The sequence below is a fragment of the Sycon ciliatum genome, chromosome 5 (assembly GCF_964019385.1).
Source record: "Sycon ciliatum chromosome 5, ocSycCili1.1, whole genome shotgun sequence".
In the NCBI taxonomy this organism is placed as follows: Eukaryota; Metazoa; Porifera; class Calcarea; order Leucosolenida; family Sycettidae; genus Sycon; species Sycon ciliatum.
Genome location: NC_088647.1, coordinates 16,942,214 through 16,953,022, shown reverse-complemented (window position 1 = coordinate 16,953,022; position 10,809 = coordinate 16,942,214).

Sequence of the window (10,809 nt, the reverse complement as noted above, 5' to 3'; positions counted from 1 at the left end):
ACGAGTTAAGAGTTAAGAGTAGTATCTAGTTACAGTGGTGGAGAGTTACTCTTAACTCGTTTCCATATGTCCTTTTCCTTTCTACTTTTATTATTGGCTCAATACCCGAGTTTCAAATAATAATAATAATAATAATCTCTTGTCCCTTTCCCTCAAACCAGTTAATAATAATAATAATTATTATTATTATTATAGATGCACATGTAGATCTATTATTATTATACTTGGGTGAGAAAAATAAAAATAATAACAATAATACTTGAATTACAGATGGAGCGGACTCGCTCCCTTCTATTTACACTGCAACGTTCGAACACATTTTCGTAGTTAAAACAACGTTTCGGCATTTAGCCCTCATCAGGTTTGCAATGATGTGCACTCTACAAAGGAGCAGTAAATATACTGTGCTGTGCTGTGTTTGCGCCAAATGTGTCAGCTACAAAGGTGGCGAAAGGGATTGGTGATATATTAATATCCATACTGGAAGAGCAATGCACGAATATGGATCCTGATCTTCTGACTGCAATACTCCCTCATGACATACGATTCCCGGAACTATACGGTCTTCCAAAGGACCACAAGCAAAATTTGCCCCTCCGACCTGTTGTCTCTGCTTGTGACAGTCCAGTCACAGGAATTTCGGTGGTTCTCGAACGTATATTGCATCAACTGCTTGCATTTGTCCGATCGCACCTCATCAACACCAAAGACGCGCTAGACAATATCCGCACCATATACCCTGGCCTTAAAGCACCTGCTGGAACGATTCTGGCTACGATGGATGTGGTGGGTTTGTATCCCAGCATACCGATCGAAGAGGGCGTGAATGCCGTTAGTGACGTGTAAGAGCAACACCATCACAGAGTTGATATGCTCGGGCTGACCGTGACCCAAGTCAGGACACTACTGAAGTTTGTTCTGAGTCATAACTACTTCAGATTTGGCAGACAGATCTACCACCAGCTAGATGGGGTTGCTATGGGGAACAACCGGGCACCTCCATTTGCCATCCTGTTTATGCACACCATTGAGACACGACTTCTTCAGGACTCACCCTTCCAACCTATTCTGTTCAGACGATACATTGACGATATCATCATCCTATGGACACATGGTAGGCAGCGCCTTCTGGAGCTCATAGAAAGATTCAACGCCAGCCACGAACGTATCAAATTCACGCATGAATTAAGTTGTGACAGTGGCTGCATAGACAACATGGACGTAACGATCGCGGTTGGGCAAACCGGAGAGCTGTCATTCAAATTGTTCCAGAAGGCATGCAGTAGTGGCCTACTGGTGGATTATTCATCGGCAGTTCCTCACCACATCAAGTTAGCCGTCGCTCAATCTCAATTCCTAAGGGCACAGCGACTATCGTCTAACCCCATGATGCAAGCCGAGAGCGAACAAAAAATACACAAACAACTGCGCATAAATAACTACCCAGACAGTATCATATTGGAAGCAAGGGAAGCTGCCAGGAAACCTCGGCGTAAACGACGCGGTAATCCCCGCTCTGCCTTCCTTAAACTACCGTTCAAGTCCGATGAAGTACACCACCATGTGAACAAAGCAATACGGAAATACAAGTTGCCGGTACGTGTCGTATACGAGCACTCGGGCAGCCTCAGGCGTCAACTGTGCCGTTCGGCGCTGTTACCACCCAAGTGCGTAAACGAGCCCAACATTACTGAAAAAAGACGAAGAGGACGTCCACTAGGGCCTTGCATTACCTGTCAGTCTGGAGGCGAACGAGTATGTATGACAAAGAATGTAGTCTACGAATTACAATGCAAATGGTGCCGGGAAACGTATGTAGGGGAGACGGAACGCTCCTTGGAAACAAGAATTCGGGAGCACAATGGCGAGGCACGCCGTCGCACTCTCGATAAGCCATGGGGTGACCACGTGCGCGACAAACATTCTGGCGAGAGTATAGCTGCTGCTGATAGTGTGTTCTCGGCTGTGTCAGTCCTGGCAAGGGCAGGCGACAGAGCAAGCAGAAAACTGCGAGAAGCTGTTGAAATCCGCAACTTGCGGCCGCAAGTAAACACTAATGCTGGCTGGGCACTACTGTGAATATATCGTATCTGGATATTAATATATCACCAATCCCTTTCGCCACCTTTGTAGCTGACACATTTGGCGCAAACACAGCACAGCACAGTATATTTACTGCTCCTTTGTAGAGTGCACATCATTGCAAACCTGATGAGGGCTATATGCCGAAACGTTGTTTTAACTACGAAAATGTGTTCGAACGTTGCAGTGTAAATAGAAGGGAGCGAGTCCGCTCCATCTGTAATTCTGTATGAAACTGCAGGAGGCCTCACCGCTTCTAATAATACTTGAAACTCGGGTATTGAGCCAATAATAAAAGTAGAAAGGAAAAGGACATATGGAAACGAGTTAAGAGTAACTCTCCACCACTGTAACTAGATACTATATACAGTCAGAAAGTGCAACAACTAGGCACAAAACTGACAGAGTACTGAGACATTCGACTTGCATTTGCCTTCCCCTCTTTGGTCTTTCCATAACCTTGAACCTTCCAAGTTGGAAGGCTGTCGGTTAGCGCTACGGGAATGTTTTTTTTTTTTTTTTTTTTTTTTTTTTTTTTTTTACTATGTTCACACTCCCAGCTCGAAAATAATAAAGAAAGACAATGATACTGAGACTAGGACGAACGTGACAACTATTGAGCAGGGGCTGCACCGAGACGCAGCAGTGATGGTGGGGCATTGATGGCTCTGCCGACCTGAGGTCTCGGCATCACGGCCAAAAACACGCACCAAAAACAAAAGATAGAGCTGTACGAGTCAGCAAAATGAAAAGAAAGGAAGGGTTAACATCAGCGAGTGTGCGGGAGAAACTGTGAGACTATTAACAAATTACAAGGGCTGTTACTGAGAGGAGCATCATCATGGCTGATCATGGCGAGTCGGTTGTCTGAGCCAGTTGTGGTGCATAGATAGGGATAGAGGAGAACGACGAGAGCATCATCATAGCGAGTCGACTGCCCAGAGCCAGTTTGTGCTTCGAAGATGGCGATAAACATTAGTTTTGAATGCTTGCATTCCCTTGCTGTGGGGAGGCTGGGACAGAAGAGCGGCGGGGAGGGAGTTCCAGTCACTAATACTGCAGTGTGGGAACGAGCGCTTTAATGCCAGCGGGACAGATGTGTTGAAGCTAGGTGTCAGGACGTCGAATGTCCCAGTACTCTGTCAGTTTTGTGCCTAGTTGTTGCACTTTCTGACTGTATATAGTATCTAGTTACAGTGGTGGAGAGTTACTCTTAACTCGTTTCCATATGTCCTTTTCCTTTCTACTTTTAATAATACTTGAAGTAATAATTAGATGTGAGCTCAAAAATGGAACGAAATCAAAAGTCACGATGGAATCAAACTCATGATGGAATCAAACTCATGATGGAAACTACAACCCAATGAGTTGGAAACCCAACCACAGAATTAGATATTGGGAATAGAGTCAGACACAACAACAACCGAAATCAGTACACCCAAAATCTGTCCTACAAAAAACAAAGGAAACAAGAAAAACAAGAAAGACGAAGTACAAAGAATCCCCAAAAAAAGAGGGGAGAACGGGATGAAAGAGGACCGGAGAGCGGCAAACCCCAGGAGGACTTAGCGTCACGTAGTGGCGGGAATGCGGGCCTCCACAGAAATAGCATCCACATCCGCCGCCAGACCAGGTGCACGGAATGCACGGCGACTCCCACGAACCATCAGGACGGAGTCGCGGACAAGGCTGAAAGCCAGGTCCGTCCGCAGCTTTCCCATCACGAGGGGATAAGGCTGCGAGAGCTTGGTGGAGAGCTTCGTTCCGAGCAGCTTCAGGAACCAGGTGGCCTCCTTCGCCAGGGCACCAGCAGAAGACAGGACGATCGGGGTGAACGACGCGTGCTCAACTTCCCGGATCCGGGCACCGTATGCCGACTGCTTCTGACGCTCGTGCCATTGGAACACCTCAGCCAGCGGGCGAGATCGGTACGACTGTGCGTTGGGATAGAACACCCTTACATCAAAAAATGCATCAGTCTGTACCGACCAAAACCCCCTGGCCTTGATGTCCGGTCTGGCGTCGTCCGCAGTGAGCAGGGCAGGACCATGGTCAAACGTGCGGACCGTCGGTAGAGGTTGCAGCGGTGGCTCCAGCTGCACATCCTCAGACACTTGAGAGAGAAGTTGGCCCAGGTAGTTGCGGACATGGTTGTGCCGGTGGATGGGATAGCCGCCCAACTTGCAGATCATTGCGTGGTCGATGGTGAACGGCCGGCCGCATGGACACTCGGTAGGTGAATCGTGGATGGTGAGGCCATACCGAATGCATAGGGCATCAACGAAGGACCGCCGGTCGAGGGAGTATCCATGCTCGCGAACAGGAAGACAGGTCAGCCATGCACCTGTTCCCTTGGCCTGGAGGTGATCCAGAAGCATTGGTGGTAGGGCCTCTGGACCAGCTGTCTGCAGGACGGTCTTGGTAGTCACAGACTGGGCTTGCTTGGCAGCAGCCTTGGCGGCGCAAATGGTTGCTGGGTCTACGCTGTAGAGGGAGGACTGGTCCGCGATAAGTTGCTGGAGACTGCTCGTGATGGACAGAGATGCTGTCCGCTGTTGCGGGGCAGCCTCAACTGGATTGAGCACTGCAAGGCCACCATGACGCACAGGCAGAGCAAGGAGGCTGCGTAGAGGGGCAGGGACGACTGGCACACCCAATAGAGCTGGCAACAAGACGGAGCGAAGAGAGGACTCGAGAGGCTCGAAGACGTCTGGTGCACAGCTCGACACTCGCATCAGGAATGTTCAGCGGTGACGGTACCCAAAGACCAGTGCGGCATACACGGCTTGGGGCTCGGCCTCGGCCACGTTCGCCAGCTCACGCATCTCAGATGCCCAAGCCTCCACTCGAGCATTGCAAAATGTTGTCTTGAAGGCTTCCGAGCCCAGAGGAGCACCCAGGTAGGGGCGGCCCTCAGTGGTGATGTGGACATCGGTGTCAGCGAATGCAGCGTTGGCTGCATCGAGATGTTCGGGCTTGACAACCAGCCAAGTCTTGGCAGCGTTTGGATAGTAGCCGAATGCTGGGCCAAGTTGACAGATCTGGTCCCACCAGGTGCGAAGGCGCTGCAGCAGGCCAGCGGCTCCCGCGTCATCGGCACACCATAGCTGGATGGTCGAGGCGTCCGGTCGAGCAGCGGACGCACCGACGCCGGCTGGTCTCTCAGGTGATTCGCGGTCATGCACCGTGCCAGCTGGAGAGTCGTCCATAAGGGCGGTGGCGAGGGTAGTGACGAGTGGCGTAATGGCAATAGCGTAGAGGGGCATGGCTAGTGGGCAGCCTTGCGTGGTGCCTTCAGCAGACCAGATGACCGTACCGCCGACGTGGAGAGGTACTGTGCTGCGGGAAAAGTTTTTCGAAATTGTTGCTATTGATGGACATAGTAGGTGGATGTTGTGGAGCATAGCTGCACGGTTCAGGGAGTTGAACGCGTTGGTAGCATCGACCAGGAGTGCTCCCTCTGTGTTGCTGCTGTCAAAGTGGCAACACAGGGCATGTGCAGCGGCCTCCGCCCCCCCCCCTCCTGCCCAGCACAGGTTTGAAGTGCCCCCGCGGCCTCAACAATGTCCTGACGCGTGATGCGGAGGACCACCTTGGCAATGAGGCGACGGAGGGTCCCCCCAATGCCGATTGGGCGCACACCAGGATTCTTATCCAGGGGCACAAGCCTCCCAGCCAGCAGCGGCGCCAAAGCACCCGAGTCGACAGGAGAGGTGGCGAGGCGCTTCGTCAGCATGGCTACAGCGTTGCATAGCCATAGGCCCGTGGAAGATCCTCCAAATGAACAATACATCCTCCGCCAGGCATCTGCATCCAGCCCAGACACCCCTGCCGCACCAGACAGGGAAAGAGAGGTAGCCCGGTGGTTTTTAGCTTTTTATTTTTTCACTTTATTTTTGCTGTCCCACCTATGGAAATATTTCCCGGTGGGTCTGGCTTATCACCTTCGAAAGAAGTGAATAAAGGAGACATAATAATAACGACGACTACACCATAGCTCAGTGGTTAGAGCATCGCTAGCTACAAGCGAGGGTACCTGGTTCGAGTCCTTGTGGTGACAGTCAATTTTTTCTTCAGACTTTTCCCGTTTGTGTCTTTCCCTCAAACTAGTGAAGACTTTATGACTTGGGGCTCCCAGCGTGCTAGAGTGTACGTGAAGTGTGTGGGTACAGTGAGGACTGCGTCCCACCCGCCTGTGTGGATTCACAGGAAGTGTGAGTTACGAAATCTGAAGAAATGTTGAACGGTCTCTGCTGGGATGACGACTACACTATAGCTCAGTGGTTAGAGCATCGCTAGCTACAAGCGAGGGTCCCTGGTTCGAGTCCTGGTGGTGACAGTCAATTTTTTCTTCAGACTTTTCCCGTTTGTGTTTTTCCCTCAAACTAGTGAAAATAATAATACATGTAATAATGATATACACACCTGCAAGCCAGATACGAAAGAAAGAAAAAAATCATCAGCCACACCACCGGGACTCGAACCAGGGACCTTGCTATTCGCGAGCAATGCTCTAACCAACTGAGCTACAGTATGACTCTTATCCACAGTGGCTTGCAGGTGTTGAGTTTCGGAGAGAAAAGAGCAGTACGAGGCATGTGGCCTCTAATTCCCACTTTGAAATTGCAATTTGTGTTTGCTCGCAGTGGACATAGTTTGATGCGCTCCCCATGATATCAAGCGATTGGCCGAGGGCCCTCTTGATTGGTGTGAGTTCACTGAGTTGCCAGTATGATGCAAGCCAGATATTGATAGATCGAAGAAGGATAGATTTGCCATCACTGTGGATAAGAGTCATACTGTAGCTCAGTTGGTTAGAGCATTTGTGTGGGAGTCCTCCCTCTCTGCTGCACAGCGGCTCACCCTTGAACGCCTGCAAGCCAGAGTAGCCCGCACAGTCATGCGGCTTGAGAGATGCCCTTGCCCATCACTGCATCAGACGAGCCCAAGTCATCATTATTTAAACAGCTGGGGTGGCCAAGTCTATCCTGGCGCAGGAAGATCGCCTGCCTTATGGAATTCTTCCATCTGGTCACCACCCAACCAGAACTTTTTGAAGCAGCGGGATACTGCCCCACGCGTAGTCGCCGCCGCCAACTCGCATTCACTCTGCCACGGGTTGGGAAACACGCCGGGAGGTCATTTCTCTTCCGCACCGCTGCTGTCTGGAATGCCTTGCCCGCAGACCTGAGAGCCACAGCCTCCCAGTCCCTGTTTCACGGTCACATTTGCACGCACTTCTCTGACACCAAGCACAATGCCACTACTCACTGACATGCCTCTGTCCTCCTTCTTTGAGCGTTGCGCTTATTCTTATTTTTGTGTTTCGGTTTCGGTATATTTCGTATTTCAAGGCATACCCCGAGGCTATAGGTATTATTGAGTAAAGGACCATTCTGGAACATTCAGCATAATTGCTAGCTAGCTAGGCTGTTCATTACGAATCATTAGCCCTCCACTGTCTGCTGTCTTAACCCTACAGCCTCCCATTATAATGGAACTCCCTTCAATTTGGACTACGTCTTTGGGAAATCCTCAAATATGTATGTATATTTCTCGCGAATAGCAAGGTCCCTGGTTCGAGTCCCGGTGGTGTGACTGATGATTCTTCTTTCTTTCGCATCTGGCTTGCAGGTGTTGAGTTTCGGAGAGAAAAGGGCAGTACGAGGCATGTGGCCTCTAATTCCCAATATTAAACATACTAAAATGGCAATAAATAAGATAAATTGTGCACTCATAACAACAGCAAAAATTGATTGATCGATTGATTAAACATACTGTAGTACATAATAATACAAGTCCGGTCTGGGCAGCTCGAGGTAGAGTGCTCAATGCACCGTGAAACGTGCACGGCACTATACATGTACATACCCAGCACGGCAACAGAGGCGAAAGGCAGTGTAGCTGTATCTTCAAGCCCAGGAGGCCTCGCAAAAGTTTTCACCTACAACTGACATGTAAAAAAACAGGATATTATGCTCGTTTTAATGCTTTTATGCTAGTTTAGGGCGCTTTATGCTTGCAATATACATGTAATTATTATGACCAAATACAGCAAACAAATCGTAGAAGAGTACGCGAAAAAGTCTGTTTCCAAAGTAGGTATAAAGAGCGCTTCCTTCCAATGTGCTAAGCTGTGGAATGATTTGCACCCTCTAGCTCGCTGTGTGGATAACTCCGCCCGTTTTAAGAAACTGTTACCCCAATGCCTTGCTTTTTCACGCTAGTACTTATGACTTTCAGCTATGCAAAATGCGAACATGATCACCTATCCAATACCCGTAGTCTATTATATTAATTATTCATATCTTTTTGCATCTTTCCCTCGAGTGGGTCTATTGTTATTAGGCAGTTGTCTGTTATAGTCACCACTATAAATAAAAATCCAATCCAAAAAAATCCAAATATGCGCGCAAAAATTGATTGATCGGTGGTAGACTACTTCTACTCGAACAAAGGCAACATTGTTGTACGCAATAGTATAGTTTGCGGTTGATCAGGTTGATCAGGGAGTACTGTATTCCACGACTCTCCGGCCATGAGATGCTGAAAATCGCGAATTATGCTAGTTTCTCCAAAAAATGCCTCATTATGCCGGGGCAATGCCCCCCTCTGCGAACACCCCCATTATTATTATTTACTATTATTATCATTAACACTCACTGCATGATGGACTAAAATGAGGAGGAGAACTCGACACAATGGTACATATCCAGCAGGACGGAGTGGGCGGGACCTGTGAAGCTCAGCCGACCAAGGGTCTCGGCATCACAGCTGCACATGTGCACCAAAGGAAACAAATGGGGAGTGGAAGGGCGGGGAGCAGGAGAGCAAGAACTCTAAGCTAAGGGTAGAAAAGAGAGGAGGGAGGGGAGGAAACCAGGAAACTTGTTATTCCAAGATATGAGTGCAAACAAGTACAAAGATAGCAGTATCAAGATCATGATGCCGAGGCGAAAGTAGAGGCTGATTGCCGTGCAGTTTTGACGAAAGATTAGAGTGAGAATGAAGGATAGTTAGAGAGAGATAAAGACAGATGGATTGGGAGTTTGATGAGAAGGGAGTGCTCCCAGAACATGAACAGGGTCGGACTGGCAGTAGCCTAGGGGGGGCGATGTCCGTGGCCAATGACAAACCCGACCGTTTCAGGTAGAGGTAGGTCAGAACCTTGAACTGCTGCATCCCTTTGGCAGACGGTGCATCGCGGAGGAGAGTGGCTGGCAGTTCATTCCAGGCGTCGATGAGGCACTCCGGGAAAGAGCGCAGCGCAACATTGCACGATCTGGCAGGTAGGGCTGTCTGGAGTTGAAGCTCGTGCGCAAGGTTGGCTGCCGAGCGGCGACGTGTGGCAGGCGCGATGGCGGGTGCGATGGCTCTGGCTGGGCGTGTGGCTGCAAGAGCTGGTGGGCTTGTGATGTAATGGAGCTTGTACAGAGTTGTGAGGCCGGCCACACGGCGCCGCAGGGACAGAGTGCCCATTGCAACCCCTGTCCCAATCAGGGTGAGGGCACGATGCTGGACTCGGTCCAGCTGTGAGAGATGGGTAGCCGCAGCTCCCATCCATACAAGTGGGCAGTACTCCATTAGAGGCCGAATGAACCCCCGGTATGCTGTGGCCCGGCCCGGTGGATCCAGGACATGGCACGCCTTCCGGAAGAAACCAATTCGCTGTGTGGCACGCACCGCAGTTCCTCGAAGATGCTCTGAGTATGATAGATGGGCATCAAACGTCACTCCAAGGAGCTTCAGCCGCGAGCATTCCGGGACCGCTGTGCCGTTGAACTGGATCGGTGGTGTCTCCCAGGGTCTGCGGTGGCGGGACACAGTCATGGCCTGTGATTTCGTTGGCTCGAAAGAGACGCGCCACTGAGCACCCCATTCAGCAAGTACATCCACACCAGCTTGGAGGTTGCGGCACATGTCTGTCACAGCATGTGGCTTTGGGATGCGGGCATAAAGCGTGGTGTCATCTGCGTAAACAGCCGGAGAGATCCCTTCCGGTAGGACGTCGCAGGCGTCATTCACGTACAGCAGAAACAGTGTGGGCCCAGGCATGCTCCCTTGTGGGACCCCAGCAGCAATCTTGTATGATTCTGAAGATGCTCCGCCGACTACTGCCTGCAACTTCCTGTCGTACAGGTAGTCAGACAGCCAGTTGAGGAGGGGACCAGTGATGCCGTATGACGCAGCCTTGTCGAGCACGCCTCGGTCTGAAACTTTTGTCGAATGCTCCTGCTATGTCTTCAGCCAGCACGCGCACTGCGCCACCACGGTTGACTTCGGAGACCCAGGTGTGGTTTAGAGACGTGAGAAGGTCAGATGTGCTGAGCCACTGCCGGAATCCGTACTGGTGGATGGACAGGGCCTTTTCATGCTCAAGATGATTGATTATAGCAGTGTTGACAATCTTCTCCATGACTTTGGAGACAACAGATAACAAGGACACAGGTCGGTAGTTCTTAACAGCAGAGCGAGATTGCTTCTTGTGTATCGGGACCACACGGGCTACTTTCCAGAGAGAGGGCTGGACATGGCACCGAAAACAGAGTGAGAACAGCTTGGCAAGTGGTGCAGCCAAAACTTTTGAGCACTGCTTTAGAACTCTCGCAGGGATGCCATCGGGTCCGGTAGCCTTGGTCGTATCCAGCTGGCGGAGCTGGCGCTGGACTGTCGCTTCCCGAAATCGGACAGTTGTCAGGGCAGATGTACACCTAGGAGGAAGGTCAG